Below are 12,431 nucleotides of genomic sequence, written 5' to 3'. Positions count from 1 at the left end.
GAAACATGAAGATGACTACAACTTAGTTCTCATCAGGAGCACACAGCCTAGAGAGTAAGAGGTGAAACGTTCAGAGGACTTACTCCGTACAAACCAAACAATCAACTTAGCATGACACATGCCATAACAGACATTTGAGAATGAGATGAAACCATGAAACACAGCACTGGCTGCCTGAGAAGAGACACCTGCAAGGACCCTAGCACTGTGCATGCACACAGCAGTGCTCTGTGCAGAGAACTGAAGGGCCCTGACCAGCACCTCATTTGAAGGCTGAGGACACAAAAGACCCAGCCAGGCAGTTAATTGTGCTACAGGTAGCACCTGGAGCCCACCACTCATAAGACCAACAGTCCAGGATGCTGTCTCATGGTGCTTCTCCTCCAATACTCATGGAGACAATAGGCAGGATTCACTGCCTGTGATTATGTCTATCTCAGAATAAACGATGAATTTAGTTTTATAAGAATATATGTTTAGGAATCTCTTGAAATCTAATGACTGCACATATCTTCTTAGAAACATGCATCCAGTCATTAACAAATATCTCTTTGGGGATATAACCTATATCAGGCACAGGTTTAAGGACTTGGATAAAGAGATGAAGTAAGTTTCTGATAAAATCAAAGGGTTGAACACCATGAACACCTCTTCTGTCTCCAACAATCCCACTAAAAGGAAAGTAGAGGAATTTATTTCTTAATGGAAAAGAGACACCAGCACACTCTGGGAGACAGAGAGGTGACCAACACAGCAGTAGCTGTGTTAGGTTCCTACTTTGTCCATTCTCTACGTGAAGCCAGAAGGAAACCACTGAACAAGTGGCCAACTCATGGCACAGAGCATGAAGAAGGCTCAGGAACTGGAGGCACCAAGGACTCTTAGGGGAGAAGCAGAAAGGGGCCAGACAGGGGAGAGCTGGCTGAAAGTTAGTGCAAGAAGCAATCAGACCCAGATTCCTCCTGCAGTCTACTCAGTCCAGGGACTTCACTCCTCCAAAGTCCACTGTTCGGGCAAGTAACACCAGAGGCTCAGGATTCAGACAGAGTGAAGAGAGTCAGGAGAGAGGGTAGTAACTTTCAACAGACAGAAGGATAGAGTGAAAAGCTGCAGAGCAAACAGGATAACATGCATCTCCATCCCCATCAAGGCTCCCAGAATACACACAAGTCATGCTCCTACCCTCCCACCCCAACCCCAGGCAAGATTCTCTCCAGGAAAACTCTGTCCTTGAAAGCCCCAGGGAAAAGATCTACAGGCACTGACACCTAGGTTTCACCAGCAGAAGAAACAGGGGCTCTCTTATCCTACAAGGAAATCCTATGTCACAAGGATGCCCAATGACCATTTTAGTGTCCATCTTTAAGATATAAACAGACAGTGTAGGATCAGCATGCATGGAAGCATGGCTTCAGTGGGAAATACAGTAATCAAAGCAAGCACAAAGAGGCTTGGAGGAAACAGACAACACAGGGAAGAGCAGAATACAACCAACACAACAACAATAACAAGGAAATTGGTTGTAACCATAAAACAAGAATAGAATGCTATTTAAAAAGGAAAGGGGGGTTGGGGACATGGCTCAGTGGTAGAGCATTTGCCCAGCATGTCCAATATTGTTCCACCCAGAGTTCAATCCCCTGAACCACCACAAAAAATAAAAATAGAAAATAAAAAATAACAGTGGGAGGCAGGGGAGGGGAGACATTTAGAGAATTAAGTAGCACTTAGAAAGTAAAACAGAGACTGATGCTTCACTTCATGTAGAAACATGAAAGCAAAAGTAAGAAATTGAAAAAGGGCTTAAGATAAAGCTGAAGATACCCTCCAAAAAGAAAAACCAAGATATAATAAAATGGAAAACAGGAAGTAAAATATTTTAGAGTTATACACTCAATCCAGAAAGTAGAATATTTAGCTAATAAGAATTCTAAAGACAAAACACAGAAAATAAAGAAAAGGAAATTACTAAATACAAATATTTAAGAATATTTCCCCAAACTGAAGAATGTCTTCAGATCAAAAGGACATAAAAACACCAGCTCAATAATTTTTAAATCAAGGAAAATTGAACACAGAGAAAGCAAGAAGATCCTAAAAATTACCCATTAATGATGAAAAATCTGAATGGCATCCAAAATTTTTGCATCAATATGGAACTTAGAAGACAATAGAACAGTGCCTTCAAAATTCTAAGAGAAAATGTATTTCAACTCAAAATTCTAGACGAGTCAAACCAACAATCAAGTACAAATGTAGAATAAGAACATTTCAAATGTGGCAATCTGGAATGAAGGACTTCCACAGACCCTTTCTCAGAAACTCCTGGGAAAATAAATCAACAAAGAGGAAACTGAGAATCCCATCCAGAGCTAGGCAAGGGAATTCCCAGCAAGAGTCATGCCACATGGGCTTGGGTTGTGGCTCAATGGTACAGCACTTGCCTAGCATGTGTGAGGCACTGGGTTCAATCCTCAGCACCACATATAAATTAAAAAAAAAAAAAAAGTTGTCCATCTACAACTAAATTTAAAAAAAAAAATCCTTAAAAAAAAAAAAAAAAAGTCATGCCACAGGCCTAGAGGCCAATGGACAGGAACAGGAGAGGGCTGGAGCCTCTAGGAGGGAAGTCTAAGGAGCGGGCAGGGGGCAGGAAATTAATAAAATGAAAATAAATATATGTTATAAATCAGAGATGTTTTAAAGTACTGTCAGAGACTTAGGGTATTAATAATCAGTATTAATAAAACTAATTTGGAAAAATACACAGATCTATAATCTCAGTAACTGTGGAGTCTGAGGAGGATCACAAGTTTGAGGCCAGCCTCAGCAATTTAGCAAGGCCCTAAGTAACTTAGTGAAACCCTAATTCAAAATAACTTTTTAAATGAAAGGGCTGGGGATGTAGCTCAGTGGTAAAGAACCCCTGGATTAAATTTCCAGTACCAAAAATATATATATATATATATATCATTATAGTATACTATATGGCTCAGCCATTGACACTATTTGCACGGTCAAAATAATGTACATATGGAATATCAATGTAAACGAAAACTGTGATGTGACATACTGAAAGGATGAAGAGGAAGGAAGGGAAGTAATGTGGTGGGGGTGGGGGTGTGTGAGTGTGGGAGTGTGGGAGTGCGGGGGGGGGTGTATGTGTGAGTACGTGTGTTTGCATGGGGAGGGGGTCTTATAAATATGATAGTAAAACAGGAGAAATAGCTAAAAGGGTTGATAGACTAATGGCCCCTCAAAGATGTCCATATCCCAAGCCCCAAACCTAGGAACATGGTTACTTATGTGGCAAAGGAGAATTAAGTTTGCAGATAGAGTTAAAGTTGCTAATCACTGATCTTAAAATAGGAATGCAGGGCTGCAGATGTAGCTCAGGGCAGATCTCTTGCATAGCATATGAAAGGCCCTGGTTCAACCCCCAGTCTCACCGACACACACACAGAGTCTTTATTAAAATAGAGAGATCATCCTAGATTATTCAAAGTCTTTAAAAGTGGAAGAGGCAACAAATCTTACTATTATATACAATTAATAAAATAAAAGTGGGAGGGGGGAGGGAGTCAGATGAAGATATGACTATGGAAGAAGCTCAGAGTGGTGCAATTAGAGGACTCCACCAGCCTTCCCTGGAGTTGAAGATAGAAGAAGATGGCCCTGACCTAAGAATGCAGGCAGCCTCTAAGACATGGCACACATCAGGAAACAGAGTTCCCAAAAGGAAACGCAGCCCTGCTCCTACCTTGAGTTTAGCCCAATGAGACCCTTTCCAGACTCCTAATCTACAGAGCTATAATATAAATCTAGGTTGCTTCAAGTTACTAAATTGGTGGTGCTTTTTTCCCTACAACAATAGAAAATCACATTCAGTGACTGGGGAACAGGTCTCCAAGAAAAGGCTGCAGTACCCAGCCTGCCTTCTTTGCAAGCCTTTACATTTTTCTTGTAGTGGTATTTGACTTTTAAAATAATGGAGGTAGGTAGATTGATCAATCTTTGAGACAAATTAAAATTCAAAAAGGAATGGAAATATTCTCTCTTCTCCAAGATCTCAAAATATGAAGGAAGAAACACACAAGAGAAACAGGCAGAAAGGTGAACTAAGTAGGAAATGCACATCTTCCAGATGTGCAGGAAGCCTTATAGGAGTAGTAGGAATCAGCCCTGAAAGGGAGAGAAAAGCATCTAGTGAGGGATAGATCCTAGCAAGAGGCCTGGCCTCTAGGGACATGGAAGGGCCAGCAGGTAAGGCTGGGAGGTGGTTTTCAACCACAGCAGGTCTGAAGCATTCCTGACTACCTGGCATTTGCACCTGAGGCTTGGGGTCTGTACGTACTTGAAGAGGGCCCAGGATAAACACATTCTCCTCAACCATCAATTGTGTTCAACAGTAAAGCAGCTTAAGTATTTTTATACTAAAAGTAACTAGATAGACTACGACTAGCACAAATAAAGTTGGATATAAAACTCACATGGATTTTTAATATAAAAACTGGAGACTTCTAGGTGTCTCCTTCTTACAAGGCCCACTTTAGATCCTAAACTGCTTGCTGATTGCTGAACATTAAGACTCAATCTTCTCGGTAATTAATCAGAGTCAGAAGAAATTTATGAGGCTGTACAACATATATCAAAACATTTGGAATTTCATGCCAGCAACCTGTTGGTGGCTGCCCACCCTCCCAAGGTAGGCACAAGATATCCCTTGGATCCTACCCAAATAATCTTTAAGATGACAAACATCTCATTCATTTCCAAAGAAGTGAGTGTCCTGATATAGCCCGGGGAAATGAAGAAAATCCATCATGGTAAATTCTTCCTTGCTCTCTTGGCTATGCCTGTCAGTCTCACGGACAGCACCAGCAGTACCCACACCCCTTATAGGACAGGCCTTGTTAAAGAAGATATTAAAGACACTCCTTCCATGGAAGAAAGTCAAGAAACAGAGCACATCTCTTGGGAGAGGGTGTCCCTTGTGGTTTACAATACAAGGGTGGAAACTCTTTCTATTGTTATAGCTGTCTTTGTTTTAAAAACAAGAACCACATGACAGAGACCTGGGATTTTTTTTTTCCACAAAGAGCCACTACTGACCACAGAAGAGGAGGGGGGAAAAAAATCAATGGAAGGCCACACAGGAATAAAAAGCAATTTAATTGGGTTTGGTTTGTTTGTTTTGTGTGTAAAACACTTCCACATTCAAGAAGTCTGAACTGGTTTTAAATTAAGAACAGAGAACATGAAATTTTAATGACACAATAAATATATTAAAGCACAGTACAAAGCTATCCTATTGATAGTAAAGGGAGGATAAGGGAGGAGGGCAAGGAGAAAGATACAACAGGAGAGAAAAATAAATGGATAAAGGAGGGAAACACAGAAAAGAAGGATAGGGCAGCCAAATCCAGTGCCACGCATCATGCTGTCCACACACCAACGCAGGAGCAGCTAAAGGATCCACAGAGACACTTCCGAAGGCCCGAGGAGCTGGCCAAAGGAAGTTACACTGCTCCTGGCCAGCTGCTAGCTTGGAACGTAGACTTCAAAGTATCATCACCTTTGATTCCTGCCTTTGAACAGTTAATGCTCTGGTTAGCCACTGTTCCCAGCTCTTTAATTGCTCACTGAAACATTCTGAGGCTTAGCTCAGGTCACAGGACAGAACTCCCCCAGATGAGCTACCATTCAGCAAACCAGTCTCTCTACTGAAAAGGGGATACATGAAATGCTCTCTCATAAAACATGACAATTGTATAAACATACAATGAAATTCACAGGAGAAAACCATGGAAAATATTTTAGTTTTGTATTAATTAAAAAAACAAAAAAACAAAAAAAAAACTGGGACCTCAGCAGAACATTTGCCAGCATCACCACCAGCTCACCTGATTCCCCACATGTTCAAGTTCCATGGGCCCCAGGGAAGCTAAAGCCTTGACACTAAGCAGGCTCCACCATTCTACAGTCCCATCTCAACAGGAGAGCTCTCAAGGGGACTCTCCAAGTCAGGCTCAATCAAGGCTGGCCTCTCTGTCCCCCTCACTCCACACCCTCCCTTGTCTAAGCCAAGGGCACAGAAATGCTCTGCTCTTTCAAGGCTGGCAGTGCCTTTCCTTTCAAGCTCCATTCCTTTCTCCTCCTCCCAGCTTGGCTCCTGTGTCTTTTCCTTGCCAATGAACTTGTCCACAACCTCCTACCTTCTCTTATCTGTTTCTCCTCTGGCCTCCCCCTTCTTCCTGGGTTCCTACTTCCTCCTCACTTTTCCCCCTCCCCTTCCTAGACTCCTCTCTCTCAGAGGAAGAGAGGGATTAACAGATATATCTAGAATAGGGGACCAAGAACCTACTCCCCTGGGTTCCTGCTCCAGATCGGCATCTGGCCAGCTGAGTGACTTTAGACCAATAGCCAAGCCTCCCAATTTCTCAAAGTCCTTAGAGGGGGGGCTAAATGGGTCAATCACAGAGGTCTCTTCCAACTCCCATATCCTTAATATCTGAATGTTCGTTCACCTGTGCAATCAGAAATAAAATAGTGAATTGAACATACATGGGCATGTTTTGTGTACTGACTTCATTTCCTTTGGATATATACCCAGAAGTGGTACAGCTGATCGTATGGGAGAGAATGAATTAAACAAATTCCCTTTCCTAACATTCCCATTTACAATAGCCTCCAAAAGTAAATAAATAAATACCCAACAATAAACCCAACTAAGGAGATGAAAAACCTCTACAATAAAAATAACAACACAGGGGCTGGAGTTGTGGCTCAGTGGCAGAGCACTTGCCTAGCATGTGTGCAGCACTGGGTTTGATCCTCGGCACTACATATAAATAAATGAATAAAATAAAGGTTCAGCAATATCTAAAAATAAAAATAAGAAAAAAAGAAAAGAACAACACAAAAGAAAGAAATTGAAGACAGGTCCAGAAGGAGGAAAGACTTCCCAAATTCATGGATGGGAAAGTTAATATAGTTGAGATGGCTATTCTACCTAAAGTGATCTGTAGATTAAATGCAACCCCCACTAAAATACCAATGACTTTCCTCACAGAACTAGAAGAACAATCCTAAAATTATATGGAAATACAAAAGACCCTGAACAGCCAAAGCTATCCTGAGCATAAAGAGAAGTGCTAGAGGCAAAATACCTGATTTCAAGGCATACTACAGAGCCATAGTAACAAGAACCTGGTATTGGCATAAAAACACACTTGTAGACCAATAGAAAAGAACAGAGGACCCAGAAATAAATCCACATATCTATAGTTGGTTCTCAACAAAGATAACAATAACATACATTGAAGGAAAGCCTCTTAAACAAAGGGTGCTGAGAAAACTGAATACCCACATGCAAAAGATTGAAACTAAACCCCTATCTCCCTTGTATAAAAGTCAACTCAAAATGGATCAAAGACCTTAATGTAAGACCTGAAACTTTGAAACTACTAGAAGATATAGGAGAAACATGCCAAGATATTGTCAGAAGCAATGATTTCCCGAATAGGACCCTAACAGCTTAGGTAATAAAAGCAAGAATTGACAAACAGGATTACATTAAATTAAAAAGCTTCTGCACTGTAAAGGAAACAATCAACAGTGAAAAAGACAACCCACAGAATGGGAGAAAATCTTTGCTAGTTACTCATCTGACAGAGAATAATATCCAGAATATATGATAAACTCAAAGAACAAAAAACAAATAATCCAATAAAAAAAACGATTTAAATAGACATTTCCTAAAAGGAGTACAAATGGCCAATAAATATATGGAAAAATGCTCAAATCGGGAAAATGCAAATCAAAAATTTCTTCAGGATTTTATCTTACCTCAATTAGAATGGCTATTACCAAAAAAAAAAGAAAAAAGAAAAAACAGCAAATGCTGGTGAGGATCTGGAAGAAAAACAACCCTTGCACACTATTGGTGAGAATGTAAATTAGTACGGACACGATGGAAAAATGGCATAGGGATTCCTCAAAAAATTAAAAATATAACTACCATTCAATCAGCTGTACCATTTCTGGGTATATATCCAAAGGAAATGAAGTCAGCACACAAAACATGCCCATATTTATTGCAGCATTGCTCCCCATAACTAAGTTATGGAATCAGCTTAGGTCCCACTGACAGATGAATGAATAAAGAAAATATGGTATGCATAACAATGGAGTGTTACTTAGCCATAAAGATGAAGGAAGTCATGTCATCCATTTGAAAACAAATGGATAAAGAACATTATGTTAAGCAAAATAAGTAAGACACAGAATTAAAAGTATCCCATGTTAAAAAAATAAAAAATCCAAAAGCAAAGAGGGACTATTAGGAAAAGGGAAATGGATAGGGGGAAGGGGGAAGGGGATTGGGGGAAGGGGAGAGAGGGAAGGGTAGAAGAGAGGGTGGATATGATTAAAAGACAATATTGTGTGTATGGAAATGTCACGATGAAATCTACTAATTTGTACAATTAATATATGTTAACAAATTTTTAAAAAGGAAAGAAACTCTCTTTCCTTCACAATCTGTTATTCTACCTTCACCTTCCCCAGATAACCTCCCATGCTGAGGGTCTAGCCTCTGACTCTGGGCCCTTCCGGTTCTGAATTTTTTACATACAGTAAACCTCACAACTCACACTAAGCAAGGAAAAGGTGAATCTGAATCCAACAGTGGCCTGTGTCCTAGAATGCTTCTTCCAAGCCATTGCTCAATACTGTGAATTTAGCATCAGATTAGCAAAAAAAGAAGGAATCTAAAAATGCCATCAAAAACTGTACTTGTGAATCTAAGAAGAGTAATGCTATCAGGAACCCTGGAAAATTGTTTGTTCTAAAGTCCTCTGCTTTATCAACAAGGACACTGATCTAGGAAGCAGAAACTACTAGCCCAAAGTCCAAAGAAGATGGGTGGCCAAGACCAAAGCCAACTGTCCTACCTCTGGTCCAGAGCTCCACCAGCTTTTTGAGACCATCCATTCCTTTTTCCCATAGGCAGGTTAAATCCGGAATTACTAATGAGTGCCCTCTACAGCAAATCTACTTCCACATCCAGGGATGGGTCCAGAGCTAAGTTGGGATGACCAAATGATTACCAACCCTACACAATAGAAGCTTTCTTTCCTGTGCCTGCCTTTTCATTCTCTGCAAAGAAAACCCAGACTCTGCTATCTGTATTGAACTCTATTTTGGAGAGGAGAAAGAGGAGAGAGCTGAACAGTTCTTTGTTCTGCAAGAAAGAGTTGTTCATCCTTTCCCAAACTCCAACCCACCCCCAATATTAGCAAGCTCTTTTAAAAGTTTACATACACTCTCCAACTGCCACAAATGAAAGCAGGTAAGAGAAGGATGGGCGTTGTATGGAAGATGACAATGCCCTCCAACATCTTCACCCCACTGGGGAGAGAGCACTTCATTTCAGTCATTCTAATTCCCTGGTGGGAAATCAGCAGATCCGGTTATCACAGGGTCCTTCAGCCGAGCAAAGTGCTCTCGGAAAACTAACCTTTTCCTAAGCATCTACTCCAACAGTGCTGAGGGCAAAGAAGACCACAGACCAGCTATTCCCTCCTTTCCCCTCAGGCCAAGAGGGAGACCTCAGGGCTCAGCTGGCAAGGAGCTATTTAAGGCAGCATCAAGAGGGTGGGGCAGATAAATGCTGTTAGCATCCTCCTACTTCACCCCTCCCCCTCACAGCACACACACTCACAGTCATCTACCTTAGGAGTCTCTATAGTCTGAAGCTATGTAGTCTCCAAACATCTACCTTATGTTTTCTGTTATTAATGCTGCCATCCCCCTCTGCTGTCCACCCCACTTTTAATCTACCACCCCCCTTCAATCACCACCAAGCTTCCTTTCCAGCCACAGAATTGAATCTAAATAGAGCCCCAAACACAAGGAGAGTGGAGACAGACAAGACATTCCTAGTCTTCACCTAAAAAAGGAAAAAAAAAGGCACTCTGGGATGGGGTAGGGACATGGAGTCAGAGGCCAGATATGCTAGAAAGGTTCCATGAGTCTCTAAATGAACCTCCCTCCTACTGACAGTGAAATCAATTCGAGCAATTTCAGCGGGTCGGCCCTGTGACAACAGGAGCATCCCAGCACTCAGTGTTTAACACAAAAATCCAAAGCCTTAGCCAGAACATGCTGGGAAAACCGAGGGACTGGATAAAATGAGCCACGCTCAGTGGGATCCCTTCTGCTTTTATGTAGCCGTGTAATAGCGTAATAAATTCTGTCTGCCCGAAGAAAGCGTGCACTGGTGAATTTCAAAGCCATCTTACGACAGCGGAGGCACGGGGATGCAGAATTCGACAGTACATTCCCCCATGAAAGGAACATAATGACTTTATGCCTCTTTTCCATTCTATCTTGAATGTCACTACCGCTCATCAAGGAAGCCAGGTCTGAAAGAAGCAAGGTGGGAATGCCCAGGGAATTCAGAGAAAGGGATGGCTTTCCGTCCTTCTCAGTGATGAGATGCCTAGCAAGATGCTGTCAGCCACTCCGGGAGATGAAGGAGCATGGGAGGGATGGGCAGGCACGGTGTCCCCGCACGCGCACACTCGCGCGCATACACACACACACACACACACACACACACACACACACACACACCGGCCGCCGGTTCAGGCGGGTTCGGCCCAGACGCCTTGTCCTTGCGCCCCTCAGGCCGCCCTCTGCTCGAGGGGATGCTGATGAATGAACACACCTGAGATGCCTCCATCCTGCCGCTCGCTCCCTCCTCCTTCCTCTGGCTGCTGCAGAGGAGCCCTTCGGTAGTTTCACTTTACAACACAAACCCACCGGGGCTTTCAAGTCTCCTCCACCCACCCATGTTGCAGCCCAGCCCGAGGCGGGAGGACATTCTCTTCTGGCAGTGGCCATGATCGCACTACCCGCTACCCACCAAAAAAAAAAAGAAGAAGAAGAAGAAGAAAGAAACCTGGAATGCCCCAGGTCCCCTGCAGCTAGGGAACTTTCCGTAAAGGACAGGAGATCTACCGAGCAAGCATGACAGACCGTTGGGTCGCAGGGACCACAGCAGTCCCCGTGACCATGGGAGGATGTTCTGGAGGAGGGGGATCCCTCAAGTCCCTCCAACAGCTGGCCCTTTAAAAAGCACCTCCTTGGAGCGCGGAACAAAGGCGCCGCCCGTGGGGGCCGGGCAGGCGCACACCCCCTTCTCCGCCGCCCCGGAGCCGGCGATCGCGGCCCGGCTGGCCGGCGGCGCAGGCTTACCTTGCGGGTCGCCGGCGGGCGGGCTGCTCGCGTCCTGCCCCACTCACACTACACGCTGCAGTTGGCCCGGCTCTGTTTTTCTGGGACTCGGCGCTGACTTCACCGACATTCCGCGGCTGGCCAATGGGCTGCGGCGCCCTGCCCCTCATTAGCATGCCTCTGGAACCGTCCACTCTGGCAGCGCCCAGGGGGCGTGGCCTGGCCCGGCCGTGACAGGAAGGGGCGTGTGCGCCAATGGGAGGCGAGGTAGCGCCCGCCGCCCCGCCCGCGGCATTGTGAGCCCTGCGCGGGCCCGCGGGTCTCCGCTGAGAAGGCGCACGCTCGCTCGCACCCAGTAACCCTTTCAGTCCGGAGCCAACTTTGGGTCCTTCCAGTCTTTCACAGGAGGAAGAACCTTAGTTCTTCAGGGAGCTGGAGGAACCTTAGTCATAAAATAACAGCTAATGTGTTTTGACTACATATAAATTATTTTACCCCTAGACTCCAGTTTGCTCATCTGGAAAATGGTCCAGTAGTTCCGATTTTAAAGAATGAAGATTAATATAGTTTAAGGTTGTAAAGCATTTAGATTAGGTCCTCCACATCGTGCTCCATCAGTGTTTGTTGCTATCATTATTACACTTCGTACCGGCCAAGGTACTTAATTTTTCCTAGATATTTTCTCATTTGATCATCATAACCTTATATGAGAAGTCCCATTACTAATCCCTATTTTCAAAGCAAGGAAAACTGAGGAATGTTTAAATAGCTTGCCCCAGGTCCCATAGCATGCAATATAATCAGGATTTGAACTCGGGCTCTGAGCTTTCCTATATTCACATATAGCCCTGGGGTGACTGGTAAGGTCTCTATCCTTAGGAAGCTTCCATTTTAGTGAGGAAGAGGGACAAAAGAAAGAGATCATCTGCAATGTGAAAGCAGAGTGAATAAAATGAAACACAGTCCTGTGAGGAGGGAAGGTCACTCTGAGTATTAGATTATGTTCAGAACTAATCTCTGTGCTTGCATCCATTGACCTTCTCCATTTCCCTTCAGAAAAGGAAAACAGAGAGGGGAACCAGAGAAGAAAAACTGATTGCTCAAGCCAACAAGTAGCTGGTCTGGAACTTGCTTCCTCCATGCTAAACTTTCCACATCCCTGGAAGTCCCTTTAAGTAGGGCAGACACCC

At 43.5% G+C, this 12,431-nt stretch overlaps 1 protein-coding gene across 49 annotated transcripts in view; it reads right to left on the bottom strand.

The window, feature by feature from the left end:
* The window catches only part of Sorbs1 (sorbin and SH3 domain containing 1), a 231,072-nt gene extending 219,651 nt beyond the window's left edge, over positions 1-11,421 (bottom strand). For 37 of the 49 annotated variants that reach the window (XM_078035698.1, XM_078035761.1, XM_078035799.1 and 34 more), the window contains exon 1: positions 11,263-11,415. The gene's annotated coding sequence lies outside the window, so the exon portion shown is untranslated. Of the gene's footprint in view, positions 1-11,262 lie in introns of all 49 variants that reach the window. The other 12 variants (XM_078036573.1, XM_040271997.2, XM_013362848.4 and 9 more) reach the window with 4 other exon arrangements.
* Positions 11,422-12,431: the final 1,010 nt, after the last annotated feature.

This window comes from Ictidomys tridecemlineatus, chromosome 1 (assembly GCF_052094955.1).
Source record: "Ictidomys tridecemlineatus isolate mIctTri1 chromosome 1, mIctTri1.hap1, whole genome shotgun sequence".
Classification (NCBI taxonomy): domain Eukaryota; kingdom Metazoa; phylum Chordata; class Mammalia; order Rodentia; family Sciuridae; genus Ictidomys; species Ictidomys tridecemlineatus.
Note: the sequence above shows the minus strand (reverse complement) of the source record. Positions and strands in the feature narration are given on the sequence as shown.